Below are 25,043 nucleotides of genomic sequence, written 5' to 3'. Positions count from 1 at the left end.
CTGAAATAAAATAACAAAAAAGCATTTCCACTGTCCATCAATTGCTAAGTAGTCATGTGCCCCATCTAATGTAATCTAATTTATCATGGAATTTTGGTTTAAGCTGGACATTAAGAATTGCAAATAAATGGCTTTTGCCTAAGATTAATAGTAACATATTAATATTGTTTTTCTTCCATCTGCAAAAGTAACATTAATGAAAATCAAATGTTAAAATTCCATAATTATTAGTAAAGTGTTTTATTAAGTACCTTATACATCTAGAATTACTCTTTAATTCTGGAAACAATTTACTTAGACTCTTTGCTACATAAGAGTAAGATTTCATACTATGATATAGGTTTATGCAATATAATTGTTTCCTTTTGAATTAATAATATTTGAATTTGAGCTGCAAGTTTTTAAAAAAGTACTTCAAAGACTAATTCATCTTCATAGATGAGGCAAATAGTCTAATCAATTTATGGAGAATGTATTTAGAATATGTAACAGCAAGTGGCAGGAGGTACTTTAGAGTTCAAGACTCATGTGCCCATCACTATGCTAGAAGCACCCATAAATATGGAGTCATGTACTTGTTGAAAATGTCACTGATGAAAAATCTTGGTCTTTTAAGAGCTTATGTTACTCATGCTTTCATTTGTTTTTTATTAATAAATTCTTTAGAATTATCCAGATTAATGAGGGTTTATTTTTTGTGAGAAATTGGTATAAACTTCTTATGAAATTCTCAAATTTAAAGAAGAGTTTGTAAACAGACACAGGTGATTTGAATTCAGTTTTACTTTTCTCTCTTAAGGTGTTGGTCTGATGTGTCTACTATAAAAGGCCATGATAATATCTTGTGAAGTGGTTTGGTGAGAATTTTGTTTATTAAGAACTGCTTCTATTGGGTGAAAACAGTGATTTTTCTGAGATTCTAAGGCATTACAGTTTTTCCTGCCACTGGGCAGCTTAATACTAAATAATAACATTTTGGTACCTGATCAGTGGCTTAAATATAGTATAGCTATAGGGACAAATGCCCCTTTATCTTTGTATTTATTTATTTATTTATTTTAGAATATTTGGAGTTTTCCTGGTCTTACTGGATGTCACTCTCCTCCTTGCCGACCTAATTTTCACTGATAGCAAACTTTATATTCCTTTGGAGTATCGTTCTATTTCTCTAGCTATTGCCTTATTTTTTCTCATGGATGTTCTTCTTCGAGTATTTGTAGAAGGGTAAGTTTGATTATTTTTATAATGCATTAAGGTATTTTGTACTTTTATAAGAAGCACTTTGGGAGGCTGAGGTGGGAGGATCCCAAGGTCAGGATTTCGAGATAATCCTGGCCAACATGGTGAAACCCCGTCTCTACTAAAAATACAAAAATTAGCTGGGCATGGTGGTGGTTGCCTGTAATCCCAGCTGCTTGGGAGGCTGAGGCAGGAGAATCATTTGAACCTGGGAGGCAGAAGTTGCACTGAGCCGAGATCATGCCATTGCACTCTAGCCTGGGTGACAGGGTGAGACTCCATCTCAAAAAAAAAAAAAAAAAAAGATGCATTTAAAAATAATTAACAGGAGCATTCACCACAAACTGACTTAAGAGCCTTTGGGCCTTATGAGAACATTGGTGGTAGTCTGGCAGTACCCCCCCATGGCCTGTGTTTGAGGTGGCCATGGATTGCTGCTCCTCTGCCTTTGGACAGGGGTGGAAAGAGTGGGAGGGACTGCATCTTGTGGTTTGAGTGACAGCTCAGCCATAGCACAATAAAACACTAGGTAGACTTTTAAAGTTTTTGATCTAGGCCCTGATTCCCAGACAGCACCTTTGGATCCACCTGGAGGCTAGGAGAACTTGCCACCCTGAAGGGAAGGACACAGGCCTGGCTGTTTTTACCATGTGATGACTGTAGAGCCCCAAGGCCTTCAGCAAAGTTCTGCAATAGCCAAGGAGTGGTTATAGCAGGTCTTGGGCAAGACCCAGTGCTGGCCTCAGGTCTGACCCAATGCAGTCACAGTAGTGGTGGCCACAGGGGTGCTTGTGTCACTCAACCCCAAGCTTTAGGTGCCTCAGAACAGAGAGAGAGAGACTCTGTTTGTTTGGGAGAAAGTAAGGGAAGAAAACAAGAGTCTCTTTTTGGTAATGCAGAGAATTATCCTGGATCTTGTCCAAGACCATTAAGGCAGTACCACTATGAGTCTGCAAGAACCACAGAGTTTAGGACGCTTGGGGTGCCCCCCAAAGCAGATACAGCTCAGATCACAATATCCAAGTTCTTTCAAATATCTGGAAAGCCTTCCCAAGAAAGGTGGGTACAAACAAGCCCTGACAGTGAAAACTACAATAAATACAGTGAAAACTACAATAAATACCTAACTCTTCAATGCTCAGACACCAAAGAACATCTGCTCCATCAACACTATCCAGGAAAACATGACCTCACCAAATGAACTAAATAAGACACCAGGGGCCAATCCTGTAGAAACAGAGATATGTGACCTTTTAGACAAAGAAATCAAAATAGCTGTGTTGAGGAAACTCAAAGAAATTCAAGATAACACAGAGAAGGAATTCATAATTCTATTAGATAAGTTTAACAAAGAGATTGAAATAATTTAAAAGAATCAAGCAGAAATTCTGGAGCCAAAAAATGTAATTGGCATGCCAAAGAATGCATTAGAGTCTTTTCATAGCAGAATTGATAAACCAGAAGAAAGAATTAATGGCTTGAAGACAGGCTATTTCAAAATACATAGAGGAGACAAAGGAAAGAATAAAAAACAGTGACGCATGCCTACAGGATCTAGAAAATAGCCTCAAAAGGACAAATCTAAGTGGTATTGGCCTTAAAGAGGAGGTAGGGAGTGTAGAAAGTTTATTCAAAGGGATAGTAACAGAACGTCCCAAACCTACAGAAAGATATCAATATCCAAGTACAAGAAAGTTATAAAACACCGAGCAGATGAAACTCAAAGAAGATTACCTCAAGGAATTTAATAATCACAGTCCCAAAGATCAAGGATAAAGAAAGGATCTTAAAAGCAGCAAGAGAAAAGAAACCAATAATATACAATGGAGCTACAATATATCTGGCAGCAGACTCTTCAGTAGAAACATTTCAGGCCAGGAGAGAGTGGCATGACATATTGATGCTGAATGAAAAAAACATTTACCCTAGAACAGTGTATCCAGTGAAAATATCCTTCAAAGTGAAGGGGAAATAAAGACTTTTACACACAAAAGCTGAGGGATTTTGTCAACACCAGACCTGTCCTAGAAGAAATGCTAAAGGGAGTATTTCAATCAGAAAGATAAGGACATTAATGAGCAATAAGTAACAACCTGAAGGTATAAAACTCACTGGTAATAGTAGGTATACAGAAAAATGCAGAATGTTATAACACTGTAACTATGATGTATAAACTACTCTTATTCTAAGTAGAGAGACTAAACTATGAGCCAATCAAAAATATTAACTACAACTTTTCAAGACATAGATGGTATAATAAGATATAAATAGAAATAACAAAAAGTTAAAAAATAGGGAGACAAAGTTAAGTTGTAGAGTTTTTATTAGTTTTCTTTTTACTTGTTTATGAAAACTGTTATTATAAGATTAAAATAATGGATTATAAGATAGTATTTACAAGCCTCATGGTAACCTCAAACCAAAAAACATAACAATGGATACATGAAAAATAAAAAACAAGAAACTAAATCATATCACCAGAGAAAATTACCTTCACTAATGGAAGACAGGAAGGAAAGAAGGAAGAGAAGACCCGAAAACAACCAGAAAACAAATAACAAAATGGCAGGAGTAAGTCCTTATCAATAATAACGAGTGTCAGTAGACTAAACTTTTCAATCAAAAGACAGAGTGGATGAATGGATGAAACAACAAGACCCATCCAGGTGTGGTGGTGGCTCATGCCTGTAATCCCAGCAGTTTGGGAGGCCAAGGCAGGCAGATCACGAGGTCAAGAGCTAGAGACCATCCTGGCAAACATGGTGAAACCCTGTCTCTACTAAAAATACAAAAATTAGCAGGGTGTGGTGGTGTGCACCTGTAGTCCCAGCTACTCAGGAGGCTGAGGCAGGAGAATCACTTGAACCCGGGAGGCAGAGGTTGCAGTGAGCCGAGATGGTGCCACTGCAGTCCAGCCTGGTGACAGAGCAAGACTCCATCTCAAAAATAAATAAACAAATAAATAAAATAAAAAGACCCATTGATCTGTTGCCTACAGGAAACACTCTTCTTCCATAAAGACACATGTAGGCTGGAAGTGGTGGCTCACTCCTATAATCCCAGCACTTTGGGAGGCAGAGGCGGGTGGTTTACTGGAGGTCAGGAGTTCAAGACCAGCCTGGCCAATATGGTGAAACCCCGTCTTTACTAAAAATACAAAAATTAGCTGGGTGTGGTGCCAGGTGCCTGTAATTTCAGCTACTCATAAGGCCGAGGCAGGAGAATCACTTAAACCTGGGAGGCAGACATTGCAATGAGCTGAGATCACACCACTGCACTCCAGCCTGGGTGACAGAGTGAGACTCAGTCTCAAAAAATAAATAAATAAATGAATAAAACAAGCAAGCAAACAAACCCAAAAACCAAAACCAAAAACGTGCTAATATATCTGATAAATATTGATGCAAAAATCCTCAACGAGACACTAGAAAACTGAATTCAACAATAAATGGGAAAGATCATTCATCATGACAAGTGGGATGTGTCTCTGGGATGCAAGAATGGTTCAACATTTGCAAATCAATCAATGTGATACATTATATCCACACAATAAAGGATAAAAATCATAAGATCATTTCAGTTGATGCTGAAAAAGCATTCGATAAAATTCAACAAGCCTTCATGGTAAACACCCTAAAAAAACTGGGTATAGAAGTAACACACCTCAACATAATAAAAACCATATATGACAGACCCACAGTCAGTACTGTACTGAATGGGGAAAAAATGAAAAGCTTTTCTCTGTGATCTAGAACACAGTGAGGATGCCCACTTTTACCACTGTTGTTCAGCATAGTACCGGAAGTCCTAGCTAGAGCCATTATAGAAGAGAAAGAAAGGGAATAAAAAAAGAAATACAAATTGGGATGGAAGAAGTAAAATTATCCTTGTGTTTGCAGATGATACATTTTATTTGGAAAATACTAAAGACTCCACAAAAAAAACTATTAGAATTGATAAATTCAGTAAAGTTGCAGGATACAAAATCAATATACAAAAATCAATAGCATTTCTATATGTCAACAGTGAACCATTTGGAAAGGACATTTAAAAAGTGGTCCTATATACAATAGCCACAAATAAAATTAAATACCTAGAAATTAACCTAACCAAAAACGTGTAAGATCTTTATAATGAAAATGATAAAACACTGATGAAAGAAATTGAAGAGGACACCAAAAAATGGAAAGAGAGTCCATGTTCATGGATTGGAAGAATCAATATTGTTAAAATGTCCATACTATCCAAAGCAATTTACAGGTTCAATGCACTCCCTGTCAAAATATGAATGACATTCTTCACAGAAGTAGAAGAAAGAATCTTAAAATTTATATGGAGTCACAAAGGACCCGGAATAGCCAAAGCTATTCTAAGCTAAAAGAACAAAGCTGTAGGAATCACATTACCTGACTTGAAATTATACTACAGAACTATATAACCAAAACACCATGGCACTGGCATAAAAACAGACACATAGACCACTGGAACAGAATAGAGAACCCAGAAACAAATCCACACACACTTACAGTGAACTCATTTTTAATAAATGTGCCAAGAACATACATTGAACAAAAGACGTCTTTTCAACAAATGGTTCTGGGAAAACTAGATATACACATACAGAAGAATGCACCTAGACCCCTACCTCTCACCATATACAAAAATCAAATCAACATGGATTAAAGACTTAAATCTAAGAATTCAGTGAAACTACTATACTACAAGAGAACATTGGGAAGAATCTCCAGGACATTGGTCTGAGCAAAAATTACTTGGGCTATACCTGACAAGCACAGGCAACCAAAGCAAAAATGGGCAAATGGGATCACATCAAGTTAAAAAGCTGCTTCATAGCAGAGGAAACAATTAGCAAAGTGAAGAGACAGCCCACAGAATGGGAGAAAATATTTGCAAACTACCCATCTGAAAAGGGATTAATAACCAGAATATGTAAGGAGCTCAAACAACTCTCTAGGAAAAAATCTAATAATCTAATTTTTTAAATGAGCATAAGATTTGAATAGGCATTTCTCAAAAGAAAACATACAGATGGTAAACAGGCATATCCAGAGATGCTTAACATCATTGATCATTAGAGAAATTCGCAGTGTAGAAAACTACCATGAGATATCATCTCACCCCAGCTAAAATGGTTTATATCCAAAAGTCAGGCAATAACAAATCCCGACAAAGATGTGAAGAGAACCCTCATACACTGTTCATGGAAATGTAAATTAGTAGAACCAATTGGAGAACAGTTTGGAGGTTACTCAAAAAACTAAAAATAGAACTACCATATGATCCAGCAATCCCACTGCTGGGTAGATACCCACAAGAAAGGAAATCAGTATATAGAAGAGATATCTGCATTCCCTTTTTGTTGCAGCACTGTTAATAATGGCTAAGATTTGGAAGCAACCTAAGTGTCCATCAACAGATGAATGGATAAAGAAAATATAGTACATATACATAAGAGAGTATTATTTAGCCATAAAAAACAATAAGATCTTGGCCAAGTACAGTGGCTCATGCCTGTAATCCCAGCACTTTGGGAGGCTGAGGTGGGCAGATCACCTGAAGTCGGGAGTTCGAGACCAGCCTGACCAACATGGAGAAGCCCCATCTCTACTAAAAATACAAAAATTAGCTGGGTGTGGTGCCGGGTGCCTGTAATCCCAGCTACTCGTGAGGCTGAGGCAGGAGAATCGCTTGAACCCGGGAGGTGGAGGTTGCAGTGAGCCGAGATCACGCCATTGCACTCCAGCCTGGGCAACAAGAGTGAAACTCCATCTCAAAAAAAAAAAAAAAAAAAAAAAGGATCCTGTCATTTGGAACAACATGGATGAACTGGAGATCACTATGCTTGTTAAGTGAAATAAGCCAGGCACAGAAGGATAAACATCACATGTTCTCACTTATTATGGGGCTCTAAAAAAAAAAAAAAAAAAAAAAAAACAATTGAACTCATAGACCTAGAGAGTAGAACGATGGTCATCAGAGGCTGGGAATGGTAGTAGGGGCTTGGGGGTGTGGAGGTGGGGATAGTTAATGGGTACAAAAAAATAGAATGAGTAACGCCTACTATTTGATAGCAGAACAGATTGACCATAGTCGACAATAACTTGATTGTATATTTTTAAATGACTGAAAGAGTGTAATTGGATTGTTTGTAACATTAATAATAAATGCTTGAGGGGATAGATACCCCATTGTCCACAATAAGGATGATTATTACGCATTTAGTTATATCTTATTATGTTTGAATTGCCATGTTGGTGTTTTAGTCACATATAAGTGTCAAATGATGAATTTCATTGTTTGAAAACTTCCCATGAATGTTATATTTTTCCCTTAGTCTACTCTAGAAAATACATCTTAAATAATTCATGATAGTAGAATTCTTAATGGGGATGAGTCAATAGTTTGTGGTCTTTAAATATTCCTATCTCTTCTGGCAGGGGGGAATGAACTTTTTTTTTTGTTTTATATTACAGGAGACAGCAGTATTTTTCTGACTTATTTAACATTTTAGATACTGCCATTATTGTGATTCCTCTGCTGGTTGATGTCGTTTACATTTTTTTTGACATTAAGCTTCTTAGGAATATTCCCAGGTATGAAACATAAGACTTACCTCTCTTAAAGTTTTTCATTAATTTTAGCATTTTCTGTGGCTTTTATTCTATATAATCTTTTCAACTTCAAATGTTCTCATTCTATACCAAATACATTGCTTTAAAATGAAATGTTTAGGTAAATTCCCACATACTTTGAAACTAAAAGATTGTGATATTTAGGGACCAGTGAAGAGTATACACACTAAGTACCATTAATTGAATAAAGAAGATGCAGTACCCAAAGAAGGACTTTTACTCTTGTACTAACTTTAACTTCTCTACATTTTGAAGTTCTCATCAAATTCCCATTTGTATCATTTTTTGGCCTTTTGGCTAAGATCAAGTATAATATTCTTATCAGTTTAATATCTGCTATATCAAAAAAATTTATATTGAAAACAATTCCCCTCTGTGCTTCAACTACAAATCCCTTATACATAATGTTCTGTCTGGATTTTTCCTACAGCCAAGAGGGAATTTATTTGAGCATACGCAAAATTTGAGTGACTTCAATCATGAGTTTCTAAAAAATAGCAAACAGAACAGAAACTAGGAGATGACACATGTAGCAACACAATAGTAGAGTTTTGCAGTATAGTTGTGGTAGAAACAAAGAAAGCTTAGGCAAAGCTAGAACTGTTAGGGGTTAGGAAACTAAAGAGTGTATGAGGCCCTGGTGACTCTCTTTCTTTTTTTACTGTGACAATGAGGAAAATGAAAGAGCAAATGTATACTGGGATGTAGATGGTGGCTTCCTAAGCTTGTTCATGGGTCAGATAGCTGGTTTCTTTTTGTACCCTAGCTTCCCTGGACTGCAGCTCAGGCCCCAACTAAAAGCATGTTAAGTGATAGGCTTTTGGAGTTATTTGAAAATAACCTCAGCCAATGTGGTCCTCTGACTAGAAACCTCAGCATCACTTGACAGCTTGCTAGAAATGTAAGAAGAAAAATACCTTAGGCCCCATCCTGGACCCACCGAATCAGTATCTCTGGTAACCAGCAATCTGCAGCTTAACAAGCTTTTCCAGGTGGCTCTTATTGACATGTGCCCAAATCAGAGAAGCACTAGTCCAGACATCAGTTCTCTGCTTCGGTGGTTCTGACGGTAGGAGAGATACCAGCTAGCACACTTTGGAAGTATCTCAATCTGTTGCCTGCCTGATGTGCATTAGCAGCTGTAGTGAACATCTGTTACTCATGGGAATAACAAAGATGAACAAGAATAATCGATTTGTTTTGATGTGGAAAAATTGAAAATGCTAGTCTTAAATCCCAAAATTAAATTTACAAATGCTAAGAGTCTATCGTATCACTATTTCTCTAGACCAGAATTTCTCAGCCTCAGCATTACTGACATTTTGGGCCAGATCATTGTCATAAGGGGGTGGTGAGCAGTTATATTAATTGTAGGGTGTTTAGCAAAATTCCTGGCCTCTATTCACTAGATGTAAGTAACACACAGACACACACACACACGCACGCACGCCAGTTGTGAAAACCTAAATGCCTCCAGACATTGCCAAATATCCCCCAGGCAGGTAATTGGGGAGAGGAGGGAAAATTGCCTCTGGTTAACAACTGCTGCTCTAGACATAGTTTATATTGATAAAATTCTGTTTCTGAAGCAAAAATGGATCTTTTAAATTTATTGTTAGATGGACACATTTAGTTCGACTTCTATGACTTATTATTCTGATAAGAATTTTTCATCTGGTTTATCAAAAAAGACAACTTGAAAAGCTGATGAGAAGGCTGATAAGTGGGCAAAACATGCTTATGATTCAGAAAAATATTTTGTGTTTTGGGACCCATTGACAAGGGTTGATATCTATACTGTGTAATGTTTTTTATTTTTATGTTGATGAATGTTTCACAAACTAATGATGATTTTAAACTCTCAGGTTTCAGAAAACAAAAGGCGATACACAAGGGATGGATTTGACCTAGACCTCACTTACATTACAGGTTTGTGACACTTAACTGTTGATTTACTTGTATTACTTCACTTTTTCTTGTAATTGTATTTTTTTTTTGCCTCATCTAAGACACATTCATTCAAAATATTCTTTATTCATGAGGATATATGCCACTGTGATAGTGTGACATATTTGTGGTTTAGCCCTGGCAAAGGAAGATCTGCATGTCTTCTCAATTCAGGACTACTCAGTTGCAGCATAGGAACTTGAAGGGATTTTCAGCTGACTCCATTTGAGTTTCAATTTGTTAACCTCTAGTAGTTATTTCTGAGTCCCAAGGATCCCACAGAGACTTCTTCTCATCCTAGAACCCCAGAGAATGAGGTCAGTGCTTTGTAGATCTCAGGTTTTCTGAGTCAGAGGGCTGCAAAGAACCTTGGGAGTTCCCACCATCACTGGTGCCCAGAACTCTTGGATTTTCTCTGGTATTTAAGATAAGAAATAAATTCTAAGAACAGGGGGAACTTCAGACTGAGGCCATCATAAGTACATGGCATACAGTTAGAACTAGTGGAGACTTAAGAACTCCATGCCAGTTTAATGATCATTGTGTTGGATAATTTAATATGTTATTTGATTATCCTGAGTATTAGCTCTTTTCTGTCAACCTCAATCTTAAAAGGTTTTTTTCTGTGAAAATGGAGTCTGATCATATGTAAATTAATTTTTTGTATGTTATATGAAATCTATAATAATGTTTGTAATAGTGATGATTTTGACTTTCAGAGTGTATTATTGCTATGTCATTTCCATCTTCTGGAAGGCAGTCTTTCTATAGAAATCCAATCGAGGTAAGGGTCTTTATCTGACAAATACTCATTTCTCAGTCAATGTAGACTGTGTAGTCATAAGTTTAATATTAACCCAGATATGGCAGTATTCTTTTAAAAATGTACTCTTTCAAGTAAAAAAATCATAATGGATTGATACCAATTACAATTGTGCCAGTGATTACAAACCACCCCAAAACGTACTGGCTTACAACAGCAACTATTTATTTGATTCATGATACTATGGTTTGTGAATTTGGTATGGGCTTAACTGTCCAATTCAGGTGCTTACAGAAAGGATTTCCTGTCTCAGCTAAGCTCATTCATGTATCTGTGGGCAGCTACTGGGTCATCTGAGGACTGGCTAGTCTAAAATGACTTGGCTTCCCTCAACTGACAGAGCCACTGCATGCTATGTGCACCCCCCAAGGCCCAAGGCCCATCCCATCTGGCACCCACTGCTGCCAACAGCCCCACCCCCTTCACCAGCAGAGCCACCATATGCTGAGGACTGGCCTGCCTGGTGCCCACCCTGCTGTTGGCAATACCCCACAACTAGCAAAGCCACTGCAGCTAGCATGCATATGCCTAAGGCCTGAGAACTAATCTGAATGATGGCTCTCACACCAAGAAAAGCCATACCACTGTCTCCACAAACACTCACCATCAGGCCACTGAGGCACTCACAGACACCACTGAATGCTGATTACAGCCAAAAAAAGTCACCTGGAGACTATATAACTGCACCCACCCAGAATCAAAGTCAAAGCACCCTACTCAATGAACACTATAGGAGACAACTATCGGAAAAAGTATTTCTCTATGAAAGCTCCCTAACATTGGAAGAGGCAACGGTTCCCCCAGATGTGCAAAAATCAGTTTAGGGCCACAAGAAACATGAAAAGCAAGGAAACATTACACCTCCAAAGAAACACAATAATTCCCCATTAACAGACCCTAAATTTAAAGAGTATATCAAATGGCTAAGAAGGAATTCAAAATAATGATCTTAAGGAAACTATGAGATACAGAGAATACAGATAGATCAATGAAATTAGAAAAACAATTTATGATCTTATGAGAAATTCGACAGGGATATATATGTCATTAAAAACCAGACAGAGATTGTGGAGCTGAAGAATTTAAGGAATAAAATAAAAATACAATCAAGAGTCCAGGTGCAGTGGTTCCCACCTGTTATCCCAGCACTTTGGGAGGCCAAGGCAGTGGATCACTTGAGGCGAGGAGTTCAGGACAAGCCTGATGAACATGGCGAAATCCTGTCTCTAAAAAATACAAAAATTAGTTGGGTTTGGTGGTGCATGCCTGCAATCCAAGCTACTTGGGAGGCTGAGACATGAGAATTGCTTGAATCCAGGAGGTGGAGGTTGCAGTGAGCCAAGATTGTGCCACTGCACTCCAGCCTGGGTGGCAGAGTGATACCCTGTCTCAAAAAAAAAAAAAAAATACAATCAAGAGCTTTAAAAACAGACATGGGAGAGATATGGCCAAAATCTAGGAAGCTCAAAAGTTCTCAAATAGATTCAACCCAAAAAGGTCTTCTCTGAGGTGCATAGTAGTCAAACTGTCAAAAGTCAAAAAGAGGGAATATTCGTCAGGTGCGGTGGCTCACACCTGTAATCCCAGCACTTTGGGAGGCTGAGGCAGGTGGATCACTTGAGGCCAGGAGTTCAAGGCGAGCATGGCCAACATGAAGAAACCACATTTCTGCTAATAATACAAAAAAATTAGCTGGGTGTGATGGCGTGAACCTGCAGTTCACGAGCGAGACTGTATCCAAAAAAATAAAAAAAAAACAAAACAAGGAAATGTTAAAAACAGCAAGAAAAAAGCATCAAGTCACATATAAGGGAAACTCCATTTGATTAACAGTGGATTTCCCAGTGGAAACTTTACAGGTCAGAAGACAATAAGATGGGATGATATATTCAAAGTACTGAATGAAAAAAAAAACTGTCAACCAAGAATACTATACCTAGTAGAGCTATCCCCTAGAAATGAGGGAGAAATAAAGTATTTCCTAGACAAACAAAAACTGAAGGAATTCATTCCCACTAGACTGACCTTACAAGGACTGCTCAAGGTGGTTCTACATCTGGAAGCAAGAGGATGATTACCATTGTCAAAACACACAAAAGTATAAAACTCACTGGTAGTGCAGATATACACATGAGAAAGAGAAAGGACTCAAACTTTGTCACTACAGAAAATTACCAAACCACAAAGATTAAAAAAAAATAGGTGAAGAAAAGAACAAAGGATATACAAAACAACCAGAAAAAAATGAACAAAATGACAGGATAAAGCCTCATCTATTAATAGTAATCTTGAATGTAATGTAAACAGATCAAATTCCCAATTAAAAGATATAGAGTTGGCTGCCTAGATTAAAAAAAAAAAAAAAAAAAAGATCCAACTGTATGCTGCCTACAAGAAACTAACTTCACCTGTAAAGGTTCATACAGACTGGAAGTGAAGGGATAGAAGAAAATATTCCAGGCAAACAGAAACCAAAAGCGAGCAGAGGTAGCCATACTTATCAGATAAAAACAGACTTTAAGTCAAACTGTGTGAAGAGACAAAGAAGGTCATTTTACAATAATAAAGAGATCAACTTAGCAATAAGATATAATAATTGTCAATGTATATATACCCAAAACTAGAGCACTCAGATAAACAAGGCAAATATTTTTAGGTCTAAAGGGAAAGATAGACTCCAATGCAGTTAACAGTTGGGGCCTTTAACACCCCACTCTTACCATTGGACAGATCATCTAGACAGAAAATCAACAAAAAAATATCAGATTTAAGCTTACAGATAGGAATAAGTTCTGGTGTTCTGTAGTGCTGCAGGGTGTCTACAGTTAACAACAATTTATTGTATATTTTTAGATAGAGAGGATGTTGAGTGTTCCCAACACAAGAATGATAAATATTTGAGGTGATAGATATGCTGATTATCCTGATTTGATCATTACACATTGTATACAAGTATTGAGATATCCCTCGCTACCTTATAAATATGAACAAATATTATATGTCAATTAAAAATATTTTTAAAGAATGAAGGGAACAGATTTTTTAAATGAAAGAAAATTACCTGACTTGGCTGAATGGCCCCATACGGTCTCTCATTCTCCAGTAGGCTACTTCAGGCCTGTTCACATGATGGCAGAGGCAAGAGTCCCAGGAGTGGCAACAAAACAGTGCAAATCCTCTTAAGGCCCAGGCTCAAAATTATATATTACTTCTACCCCATTTTATTGGACAATGCAAATTACACTACTGGTCTGGGTTCAAGGAGTAGAAAATAAACTCCAACTCTTGATGGAAGGAATTAAAAAGAATTGTGGCCGTTTTTGATAGTCTACCATAGGGAAGAAAGATGGGGATGCTATAACCCAAAATGTGTATTCTTAGGTCGAGATCCTAAATTATAGTCAGGGCATATTGCTTTAGGCTCTGCAGATGACTAAATTAATTTCAAACATATAATGCTGTTTACTGTGAAATGCCAGCTGAAAGGATCATTGTTTAATTTTATGTAATTTACAATAGTTATTATACCTCAATAAAAATATAACTATCGAGGGCTGGCATCAGTTGCTGAGCGGTGGAAGGAGTACCTCTCTGCAGTGTGTTAGCTCAGTTCCGAACAGGACAGGCCTGCAAGTTCAGCTACTTCCCAGAAAATACCCTGGATCCCTGGCCTGAGCCATCATCCCATGACTAGAGAATGTGGACGGATTATTTTATCAAGAAACTGGTGATAAACCAAGGGCTATAGGAATTAAGAACTAGGGCTAAAAAAGAAATGTTTAGAGTGATGCAAGATGGCCAATTGGAAGCAGCTGCACTCTGCAGCGCTCACAAAGAGGAATGAAAAGGGGCGAGGGAATTCAGCACCTTCAACTGAGATAACCAGGTTCTCACATTGGGACTGACTGCATGAACAGGTCGACCAACGGAGAATGAAGACAAGCAGGCAGAGGGTGCGATGGCCCAGCCGGGGGCAGCATGGAGCCAAAGGAACCCCCACTCCCAGCCAAGGGAAGCAGTGAGTGTGCAGTCCTGCCCAGGAAACCGTGCTTCTCCCATGGATCTTTGCAAGCCATGGATCAAGAGATCCCCTTCTGAGCCCATGCAACCAGGGCTGTGGGCCTGATACACAGACCTGTATGGAGTCTCGGCACTTCAGCTGCTCAGGCACACACAGAAACCCAGGAGTTTTACACACTCTAGCCCCGGGGATCTTCAGCACAGTGGGAAATCTGTCCATACGTATCTCTGGGAAGGGGGCTGAATCCAGGGAGCCAGGCAGCATCATTCTGCAGGCCCCATTTCCATGGCATCTCACAAGTTAAGACCCACTGGCTTGGAATCCTAGCCTGTCAACAGCAGCAGGTTGGAATCCACCTCAGATGGGTCTGAGTTCCCGGGGAGGTGGGGAGAGGCAGCCAGCATCACTGTGGTTCATAGACTCAGCCACTCTGGCCTGCCAGCTATGGAGAATACAGCCAGTCTGGACAAGGAAGAGTTCCCACAACACAGCACAGCTGGCTTGCCAGATCATGACCAGACTGCTTCTTTAAGCAGGACCCCAATCCATTCCTCCTCACTGGGCAGGAATCCCTGCGGGGGCTTTAACCACTCCAGCAATGGTTCTATGGACAGAGCTTTGATCTCTCCCTGAAATGGAGCTCCTGGCGGGAGGGGCAGTTGCTATCTCTGCAGTTTGGTCAGCTCAGCCACTCCAACCTGCTGGCTTTGGAGAATACAGGTGGTCCGGAGGAGGAAGAATCCCCCACAGTGCAGCACACCTGCTCTACCCCAAAGCAGCTAGACTGCTTCTTTGGATGGGTCCCTGATCCCATGCCTCCTGACTGGGTGAGAATGCCCAACAGGGGTCTCCAGCCACCTCCTGCAGGTATGTGTGGGCTGGCTACAGGTCAGTATCCCCCTGGGATGGAGCTTCCAAAGGAAGGAGCTGGCTGCCATCTTTGCTGTTTCTCAGCCTTCACTGGTAATATCTCATTCAGAGTCTATGAGGAACTTAAATTTACAAGAAAAAAACAACCCCATTAAAAAGTGGGCAAAGGATCTATCTGAACAGACACTTCCCAAAAGAGACATGCATGCAGTCAACAAAAATATGAAAAAAAAGCTCAACATCACTAATCATTAAAGAAATGCAAATAAAACCACAATGAGATACCATCTCATGCCAATCAGAATGGCTTTTATTAAAAAGCCAAAAAATAACAGATGCTGGGAAGGTTGTGGAGAAAAAGGAATGCTTTTACACTGTTGGTGGGTGTGTACATTAGTTCAATCCATGTGGAAGACAGTGTGGCAATTCCTCAAAGACTTAGAGGTAGAAATACCATCAGATCCAGCAATCCCATTATGGGGTATATACCCAAAGGAATATAAATCATTGTCTTATAAAGATACATGCATGCATGCATACATATGTTCATTGCAGCAGTATTCACAATAGCAAAGACATGGAATCAACCTAAATGCCAGTCAATGATAGATTGGATAAAGAAAATATGGTACATAGAGCAGGACATCTGGCTTCTGAGCGGGAACCTTTGTAGCGCCAGTGATGAAAGAGAGAATTAAATATGGGTGATATTGAGAAAGGCAAGAAAATTTTTGTTCAGAAGTGTGCCCAGTGCCACACCGTGGAAAAGGGAGGCAAGCACAAGACTGGGCCTAATCTCCATGGTCTCTTCAGGTGGAAGACAGGTCAGGCCATTGGATTATCTTAACATAGAGACTGATAAGAACAAAGGCATCACCTAGGGAGAGGATACACTGATAGAGTATTTTGAGAATCCCAGGAAGTACATTCCTGGAACAAAAATGATCTTTGCCGGCATTAAGAACAAGGCAGAAAGGGCAGACTTGATAGCTTATCTCAAAAAAGCTACTAGTGAGTAATAATTGGCCACTGCCTTATATTACAAAACAAATGTCTCATGACTTTTTTATGTGTACCATAATTTAATAGACCTCATACACCAGAATTCAGATTATGAATGACTGTCAGAATATTTTGTTGGGCAGTCCTGATTTAAAACTAAGACTGGCTTGTGGTTAAATGAATAAGTTTGGTTTTTGAATATTAATAGTAATTCCAATTCAGTAAATGCTATCACTGTTTACTCCTTCTAAAGATATGATTAGACTTTGTTAATAATGTTCAACTTTTCACAAAGATGGTGAGTACCATCTTAAAACTTATTGAAGATTGGTTTTATATTTATATTTATATTGGTTTATATTTAGATTTATATGACTGGTTATATGAATATATTTAAATACTGGGGAAATTCCTTCACTGTCTCAGAACCAAGCAAGATTCACCTGTATTTTGTGTTTATTTGCCTCTTAAAGGCAAGGGTTGAGGATAAGGTAGCAATGTCTTCTTTGTATTTTTGGCCTTAACTATGCCAATGTAATTAGAATTCACTGTATTTAAGATGGTTCCTTTTACTTATTCAAAGGCATTTTGTGTGGTTTATGTGTAATATCAAATAAAGATTATCTAACACTTAAAAAAAAACAACAAAAAAAGAAAATGTGGTACATAAATGCCATGGAAAACTGTGCAGCCATAAAAAGGAACAAGATTACATCCTTTGCAGGGACATAGATGGAGCTGGAAGCTGATATCCTCAGCAAACTAACACAGGAACAGAAAACCAAACACCACATGTTCTCACTTATATGTGGGAGCTGACAATGAGAACACATGGGCACACGATGGGGAACAACACACACTGGGCCTGTGGGGAGGGAGGGGATGGGGGAAGGAGAGCATCAGCAAGAATAGCTAATGGATGCTGGGCTTAATACCTAGGGATGGGATGATCTGTGCAGCAAACCACCATGGCACACATTTACCTGTGTAACAACACACCTGCGCATCCTCCACATGTACCCCTGAACCTAAAATAAAAGTTGAAGTAAATTATCTGTATATACATATGCCACGATGTAAGTATACATTGTATATGCATGCATCTATAACCACATTTTTAGTGAGGTATGACACATATGGTAGGTTGCACTAATCAAGTATATACCTTGATGATATTATACCTAAGTATATATGCATGTAACCAACACCTCTATCAATATATCGGTCTATGACTGACCTCCAATTAATTGTTGTAAAGATATACAGTATCAAGGTTCACGTTTTTCACACAGCTCTCAATTCCTCCTGTACCATTTATTGTAAAGAGCATGATTTCCCCCAGTGAATTGCAGAGGTGCGTTTATTGCAAACAAAGTGAACATATATGTATAGGTCTGTTTCTGGGCTTTTTGTCCTTTCATTATGACTATCTATACTTAACTCCAGACCATAGTTTTAATTATTATGGCTTTATAGTGACTCTTGAGAACTTGTGTGGAAGTCCTCCAACTTTGTACTTCTTTGTTTAAAAACCATCTTGGCTCTCCTAGATTCTTTGAATTTCCATATAAATTTTAGAATCATCTTGGCAATTTACATACACACACACACACACACTCAAACCCACACACATATACAATATCTAAAATTGTTGAGATTTCCAACTCACAAACATAATACATCTCTCTACTGATGTCTTCTTTGATTTCTTTTAGCAATGTTTATAGTGTACAGGTTTTACACATCTTTTGTTAGTTTTATTTCTATGTAGTTGATAAGTTTTTGTGCTATTTTAAATGATATTTGAAGATCTTCATTTTGTAAATATTTGCTATTTGTATGTAGGAACATAACTAATTTTTGTATATTGACTTTTGCTTATTTGTTTGTCTTAAGACAGGGCCTTGCTCTGTCACCACAGGCTGGAGTGCAGTGGCACCTGGGCTCAAGCATTTCTCCCACCTCAGTCTCCCACATAGCTGGGACTACAAGCAGGCATCACCACACTTGGCTAATTTTTCAAATTAATTTTTGTAGAGAAGGAGTCTCTCTGGTCTCACTGACCGAAGCTGGCCTTGAATTCCTGGATTCAAGCAACCCTCCCACCTCAGCCTCCCAAGTGCTGGGATTGCAGGTGTGAGCCACCACACCTGGCCTTGTATGTTGACTGTACATCTAGCATCCTTCATAAATTCACATATTCATTTTAATAATGAATGTGTAGATTCCCTGGGATTTTGTAAATGTATACGATCATATAGTTACTACTTTCTTCCAACTTTTTATACTTTTTTGTTTCTTTATTGAATTATCTAGGACTTTCACGATAATATTGAATAGAAATGGTAAGAGGAGGCAGCCTTGCCCTGTTCCCAAACTCAGGTGGAAAGAATTTCATGCTTCACTATTTGAAATGATGTTTGCTATAGGCTTTTGTAGTCATTCTTTACTAGATTAAGACAGTCCATTTTATTTCTAGTTTGCTAAAAGTTTTGAATCATGAATTGGTGTTGAATACATCAGATTTTTTTTCTGCATCTATCAAGGTAATCAAAATGTTTTTCTGTTATTCCATTAATGAGATTTTCAAATGTTAAACCAACTTTTTTATTTTTGGAATAAACTCCTTTTGGTCTTAATGTATTATCTTTTTTATGTATCACTAGATTCTATTTGCTAATATTTTATTTAGAACTTTTCATCTGTGTTCATGAGGGATATGTAGTTTTCTTTCCTTGAAATGTCTTTATCAGCTGGTCTACAATTACCTTAGCTTAGGTGTCTTGGGTAACTCCTGTTTGCTCAACTCATCTTCATCCTCCATCAGGATGAATATGATGGGTACGTTTCTAGGTAATGGCAAAAGGAAAGAGCTAGAGTTGAATCTTACAAATGCTTTTGCAAGCCTCTCCTTTGTGGCATCCCAGTGACCAAATCAACTCACATAATGGAACACAAAATTAGAGTGAAAAGGCACTACGACGTGAAATGTGAGGGCTTGGATTCAGGAAAAGTTGAAGAATTGAGACCGTTGATGGAATTATTCTACCTTATTCTCAGGCAGGGAAGCATTTTTATACACGCAGATAGTTCACAAGAAATAACTACTATATAGTCAGAGACTCAAGACTTCAGCAATTGTATAAAAATACATTTGTAAATACCTAAAGACCTTGAAGAGAAGGGTCTAAACCACATCTCACCCAGGTTATGCTATTCATGGCTAAGACATGACTCTACCACTCCCTTGGCCAATTTTGAAAATTGTTTCAAACTATTTATTTGAGGTGGAAGTACTTTTTGTCGCTCCTAATGGGCACAGTCATGGAGTAATGTGACCAGGGTCCACTGGATGGGTCATGGCACTTGAGGGCAGCCATCCCAAAATTTCCAAATTCCATCTTTATGGGGAAAACATCTCTTGATTGCTAATATTGTTTTTTAAAGCAGGTTAAGTTAATAATTGTGAGTTAATTATAGCATGTCTAAATTGAGCCCATTTTCTTCTAGTAGATTTGGTGGTGACGAATAAATATTTGGCAACACTTAATATTAGCTGGGATGTTTTTAAAAAGCCAAAAACATTTAGCATGTAAATCAAAACAAAGACATTACTATTTTTTTCTGGGGTGATCTCTAGACTCTTGGTTTCTATCAGTTATTAAACTGTTATCTCCTTGGGGCATTGACAAAGTACTAATAAGTCATTGATTCCTTTACCATTTTTAATCAGAGTATCCCAAAAGGAGGTAATCATGTGTTTTAATAAATTCCATAAATCATAAACCACCCAAAAAGCAAATCTACCATCCATATTAATATTTAATCTTTCATCTTTGCCAGAGTGCAGCCCCAAATCTAAGCTACTAGTTCAGCTACCTGGGCAGGCTGGGAATCAGGCCATGGAGCCTTTCAGTGATTGCATGTTCAGTGATAACAGCATGTCCTGCACTGGGAGTGTCTCTGGCATATTTGAGAAGCATCTACAAAGTATATTAAATCAAGGTTGACTAAAAGGGAGAAGATTCAAATCCAGGCATACTTAACTCCTGAGAGGATGCTAAACAGTCATGTGATTCCCCTTTATTCTTAAAAGGGAATAAAGTTGCAGGGTTACATTTTGAACAACAGCGAATAAGCAAAGCAGACATTACAATTTCATAAGTGGTAAATTTGCTAGTGGAGAAATGTCAGATGCTGCCTTGAAGTAGCAAAAACTTTAGAGATGCAGGACCCATAGAGTTAGTGGAGAAACAAGCACTATGATGGAAGCGTCAAGAAGTTTGGCCACTGCTACCACCTCATGCAAGTACAGAAGGTATACATTTGCCTCCAAAGCAAGGAATGTACTAAGATAGGCAGAGAGAAGAGTTTGGTAGATTTAGAAAAACCCGAAGGTGGGGGTTGTTGCAAGAAGGCTTGGGATTACAGGTGTGAGACACCAGACCTGGCCTTGTGGAGTAGACAGCATTTTCTACTTTTGCATCACAAGGAAGAGTTTCAGAAATTATAAACTTAGTAAGCCCATGCAAAGGCTGAGCTATTGAGAAAAATCAGGTATACAATTACCTACATTCCTACAATCTTCTTAGCCATCTTTTAATTTCTGTTCTTGGTAGAATTGAATGCGCTTTATTCTGGCTGAAAACAGAAACTGTCCATCTGGTGACAGATTGTGACCAGAAAAATGTAGATTCTTGGCAGAGTTGAATTTTTTCTAGATTCTTTATGTCCTTTTTCACCTAATTTGGATAAGAGGTATTTGGAGTCTTCGGTAAACTACTTAGATCAGAAAACACAGCAGTAAATCATCTAAATGTTGAGTTGCTATACATGTACGATTATAAAAATGATATTTACATATCATTTTTTAGACATTGAGAGAACTAGGAAGTAGATTTGGAAAAATCCCTAAAGCTTAACTGTCCAGGTATATTTGTTTTCCCATGAAAAAGCAAATATTGACTGTTTTTCTATGTATATATACTAAGGAAGGCTGCACATAAATTACCAGTGTGAGATATTTACTTGTTGAGAGAATGAAGGACAGGGATGGGCACGGTGGCTCACACCTGTAATTCCAGCACTTTGGGAGGCCGAGGAGGGTGGATCACCTGAGGTCAGGAGTTCAAAACCAGCCTGGCCAGCATGGTGAAACCCCGTCTCTACTAAAAATACAAAAAATTAGCTGGGCATGGTGGTACACACCTGTAGTTCCAGCTACTCAGAAGGCTGAGGCAGTAGAATCACTTGAACCCAGGAGGCAGAGGTTGCAGTGAGCTTAGATCCTGCCACTGTACTCCAGTCTGGGTTGCAGAGCAAGACTCTACCAAAAAACAAGCAAACAAACAAAATCACTGACTCTAGGAAAGAAGGTGGGCATAGAAACACTAAGGGTACCTAATAGAGGAAAGGAAAGAGTGCAGATGAACCGTGGTTGGATTGTACTCTTTTTTGTAGGAAAGCCTGTATTATTTTGGAGAAAGGCGAACAGATAAAACCCACAGCAGTAAATTTCAGGGAGTAGAAACTCCTTCTCAGGTAAGTTTTCTTTTTAAAAATGGGAGTTTTTTTAGGGGAGTGGGTTAAGATTGCCACCTGTTACTTGGTTTCATTTTAGACTCTTCTCCTTTGGTGATCAGGCAGCAGCAGTTGGGTGCCCTGCAGCAGGCCTTGGTCCCTCCCTGAGTCTGAAGGTCACGCTTCAGGTGCTGCCCACATGCTGGGGACTCTGGCATCTCCTCAGAGAATCCTGCTTTCTATTCTGTACTGGTTATTGTTTACGGAGCTCAGGAGTTGATTATTTTCCCGAAGTAGGAAGGTCCAGTACCCAAGGCTCCAGGACCCTGAAGTGTGTCTAAAATCACCAGCCTTTGATTTCAATGTAAAAAAGATCCAAGTCTTTCACAAACCCTTACTAGGGCAATTCAACCCTTGCAGAACATCACAAAGACTGTTTTTGGATGACTCCTGGTGTGTGTGTGTGTGTGTGTGTGTGTGTCTTTTCTGTGTGTTGTGGGGGAGGTGTATTTTAAAAGAGAAAATAAAAGGGGAAATAAACTTTTCAAAACCCCTTCTGTATACCAGACAGTATTGCACTTTTACATATCTCATTTAATACCCATAATACCTATATGAAATATACACTGTTACTCTGTTTTTTCTTTTAGAAACATTTTGTTATGGAAAATTTTAATCATATACAAAAGTCCAGAGAATCATACAATATATCCTCATATAGTCATCACATTGCTGCAACAGTCATTTCAGCCTGTAGCCAGCCATGTTTCATCCATTCTTTTCCCACTCCACTCACACCCCCAACCCCACTCTCCACTCTTGCTTTCCCTAAATCTGAGTTATTTTAAAGAAAATTTCAGTCGTCAGATCATTTTATCTCACAGCATTTTAGTATGACATCTAAGTACTCTTAAAACAACAACAGAAAACCTTAACACTTTTTATCATATCTAAAAATATTATACCTTAAAAATCCTTAATATCAAATTTGTAGTCCATGTTTGTTTCCAAAATTGTCTTAAAATCTTTGAAAATTTAGTTTGTTTAATCAGAATTCAAACAAAGTCCACACATTTCATTTGGTTGCTGTGTCTCCTAAGTCTCTTTTAAGAATCTAAGTTCATAGATTTCTCACCATTTTTTTTTACTTGTAATTTGTTTATTGCAGAAACCAGGATGTTTATCCTATAGCATTTACAACATTCTAGACGTTGCTGAACTATTCTAAGAGTTCTATATTCACTATTTTATTTAATATTCTCAGTAACTCTATGAGTAGGCACTACTATGATTCTCATCTTACAAATTAGAAAATTGAGGTTTAGAGAAAGTAACTTTTGAACCAAGGACTGAAATCTAGATGTGAGTCTCTGAAGCCCTTGCTGTGCACATTTTCTCATTTATATTGCCTTTTCTATATTGCCCCTGAAACTGAAGTGAGAGCGGGTTGGGAATTCCTAAATGGATTCGGATGTGGCTGCAAATGAGTTTTTCTTTAAGTGGTGGGAGCTGAGTAAGTACTCTTGGCCCCGTTAGAAGAAGACTCTAACTACTGGCCCTAAACCTTTAGTTTGGGCCAGAAGAACTCAGCCTTATCCACTGATACTTTTCTCCCACACCCAAGCCCAAAACAAAACAAAACAAAACGAAGATAGTCATAGACCCTAAGCGAAAAGTGATAGGTGAATTTACTGAAGTGCAGCCCTAATCATGCCGTTCCCATGCTCAAAATCCATACTATGTCCCCACTGCCAATGGCAATGAACTAAACGTTTCAACCTGGCACTCAAGAGCCACACTTTGACTTTTCCAACCTTCTCTTCCGCTATGTGCATGCACACATCCCATACTCCAACACATTTAGACTGTGTGCTCTTTCCCAGCCTGTGGACACTTGATACCCTATGCCATTGCTCGTGCCCCTTTTCCTAGAGTCCCTTTCCCTTCTCAGCCTGAAGTAGTCTCTTGCTTTTTCAATTCTTAGAGCCCTTTGTGTTTCTTTTAGGGACTACGTCACTTTGCATCATTCTCTAGTTATTTGAAGTGGTGACTTCCGTATCCCCTTTAAAGGCAAAGCCCGTGGCTTACCCATCTTTCCACCCTTTTCTCATGATATCTTTTTGTTTGTAGTGAGTGCCTCCTATATGTTGGTTGTATTAATTTCTACTACAAGTCCATGTTGTTATAAGTTGTAGGAGAAGGAAGCGTGGGAGCACAAGCAGCTTGAGGGCCCTGGTGGTTTACAGCCCTTAGGGAAAGGTGGAGAATCTAGTGGCAGAAGCTGAGGGGATGCTAGATGGAGCTCCTTCAACAACTCTCCCCACAAATCTCCCCATCCCCATTCCTTCTGCAGTCGTGCAGTTTCCCTAACTTTAGTTCAGAACTAGCACACCAAAGGCTGCAGCTGAATCTCTTCTGATTCCCCGAAAAAGCAACACAGGGACTCAGCTGCACGTTTGAGAGCTGTGTTGGCGAGACCTCAGGACAGAGTGCCCTCTGTGTCTGGTGGCGATTCTCAGACACCATTACATTCTGATCCTGCATTGTGGGCCATTCTACTGACTACATCTACTCCTAAGTTAAGAACTTTCATGAGCCTGTCTCATGACTGGCCCTTTCTAAAGGGAAGTATGGCAGTTAGTTACTTTAATGAACATTTCCCAATGGGTAAGAACAGTCTGTGAACTTACGAGTTTTGTTTTGTTTTTAATTTTTGAGACAGAGTCTCACTCTGTTGCCCAGACTAGAGTGCAGTGGTGCAATCTCAGCTCACTGCAACCTCGACCTCTTGGGTTCAAGCGATTCTCCTGCCTCAGCCTCCCGAGTGGCTGGGATTATAGGTGCCCATCACCATGCATGGCCTATTTTTGTAATTTTAGTAGAGACAGGGTTTCACCCTGTTGGCGAGGCTGGTCTCAAACTCCTGATGCCTGGTGATCTGCCCACCTCAGCCTCTCGAAGTGCTGGG

The 25,043-nt window shown here is 38.8% G+C and overlaps 3 pseudogenes; all 3 read left to right on the top strand.

The window, feature by feature from the left end:
• The window catches only part of LOC100579243, a 48,279-nt pseudogene that overhangs the window by 15,021 nt on the left and 8,215 nt on the right, over positions 1–25,043 (top strand).
• LOC115835355 lies at positions 8,170–8,266 on the top strand (annotated as a pseudogene).
• Positions 16,254–16,572, top strand: LOC100607683 (annotated as a pseudogene).

Source organism: Nomascus leucogenys, chromosome 5 (assembly GCF_006542625.1).
Source record: "Nomascus leucogenys isolate Asia chromosome 5, Asia_NLE_v1, whole genome shotgun sequence".
Lineage (NCBI taxonomy): Eukaryota > Metazoa > Chordata > Mammalia > Primates > Hylobatidae > Nomascus > Nomascus leucogenys.
This window is presented reverse-complemented; position numbering and strand designations above follow the sequence as displayed.